The sequence below is a fragment of the Arachis stenosperma genome, chromosome 1 (genome assembly GCF_014773155.1).
Source record: "Arachis stenosperma cultivar V10309 chromosome 1, arast.V10309.gnm1.PFL2, whole genome shotgun sequence".
In the NCBI taxonomy this organism is placed as follows: Eukaryota; Viridiplantae; Streptophyta; class Magnoliopsida; order Fabales; family Fabaceae; genus Arachis; species Arachis stenosperma.
The window spans coordinates 93734329-93736368 of NC_080377.1; positions in this window are offsets into that span (position 1 = coordinate 93734329).

A 2040-nucleotide genomic window follows, 5' to 3' on the forward strand; every position below is an offset into this window, starting at 1 on the left:
CTTCTGTAGTCTTCTTCAGATGAAGAGATCCTCCAGACAGAGCTATCCAAAGACATCTTGGATAGTTCAGAGAGACCATCATAGAAAATACCTATGATGCTCCATTCAGAAAGCATGTCAGAAGGACATTTTCTGATCAATTGCTTGTATCTTTCCCAAGCTTCATAGAGGGATTCTCCATCCTTCTGTCTGAAGGTTTGGACTTCCACTAAGCTTACTCAGTTTTGAGGTGAAAAGAACTTTGCCAAGAAGGCATTGACTAGCTTTTCCCATGAGTCCAGGCTTTTTTTAGGTTGTGAGTCCAACCATGTCCTAGCTCTGTCTCTTACAGCAAAAGGGAATAGCATAAGTCTGTAGACCTCAGGGTCAACCCATAGTCTTGACAGTGTCACAGATTTGCAAGAATTCAGCTAAGAACTGATGAGGATCTTCCAGTGGAAGTCCAGGAACTTGCAATTCTGTTGCATTAGAGAAACTAATTGAGGCTTAAGCTCAAGTTGTTTGCTCCAATGGCAGGGATAGAGATGCTTCTCCCATAGAAGTCGGGAGTAGGTGCAGTAAAGTCACCCAGCACCTTCCTTGCATTATTTGCATTGTTGTTATTTTCGCTGCCATGGGTTCTTCTTTTTTGAAGATTCTGTTAGGTCCTCTACAGAGAGTTGTGCCTTAGCTTCTCTTACTTTCACTTCAAGGTCCTTTAGGTTCAGGGTCAGCTTCAACAAGAATGCCTTTGTCTTTGTTCTGCTCATATGAAAGAGAAGAGAACAAGAAAATGTGGAATCCTCTATGTCACAGTATAGAGATTCCTTGAGGTGTCAGAGGAACAGAATAATAGAAGAAAGAGGTAGAAGAATTCGAACTTAATCAGATAGAGTTCGAATTGTGCATTGAGGAGGAGTGGTACTCCATAAATAGAAGGATGTGAGAAGAGAGGAAGAGCTTTTTCGAAAATTAAGTTAAAGAATTTGAAAACATTTTGAAAAACACTAATTAATTTTCGAAAATAAGAGTGGGAAAGAAATCAAGTGATTTTTGAAAAAGATTTTGAAATTAGAAGTCAAAAAGATTTGATTGAAAACTATTTTAAAAAAGATGTGGTTAAGAAGATATGATTGGTTTTTTAAAAAAAAATATGTGATTGAGAAGATATGATTTGAAAATAATTTTAAAAAGATTTAATTTTTTTTAAAAATTAATAACTTGGCTATCAAGAAAAGATATGATTCAAACATTAAACCTTTCTCAACAGAAAAGGCAACATACTTGAAATGTTGAATCAAATCATTAATTGATAGCAAGTATCTTTGAAAAAGGAAAGAAATTGATTTTGAAAACATTTGATTGAAAAGATATGAATTGAAAAAGATTTGATTTTGAAAAACTTTGAAAACTTGAAAAAAAATTGATTTGAAAACAAAATCCTCCCCCTTGTGCCATCCTGGCGTTAAACGCCCAGAATGGTGCACATTCTGGCGTTTAACGCCCAATGCACTACCTTTTTGGGCGTTAAACGCCCAACCAGGCACCCTGGCTGGCGTTTAAACGCCAGTCTGTCCTTCTTCACTGGGCGTTTTGAATGCCCAGCTTTTTCTGTGCAATTCCTCTGCTGTATGTTCTGAATCTTCAATTCTCTGTATTATTGACTTGAGAAGACACAAATTAAAAATATTTTTGGATTTTTAATAATCAAAATGCAACTAAAATCAAATAACAATGCATGCAAGACACCAAACTTAGCAGTTTGTATACTACTGACACTAATGAGAATGCATATGAGACACACAAAACACTCAAGTCAAGAGAATTTAAAGATTAGAGTAAGAAATCATCAATAACATCTTGAAGATCCTTAAGACACATGAATGCATGCAATTGACACCAAACTTAAAATGAGACACTAGACTCAAACAAGAAATTTTTGGATTTTATGATTTTGTAATTTTTTTTTGTGTTTTGTTTTTTTTTTTTTTTGAAAATTAAGTGGAAAAAGATATCAAAATTCTTAATGAGAATTCCAGGAATCATGCAATGTTAGTCTAA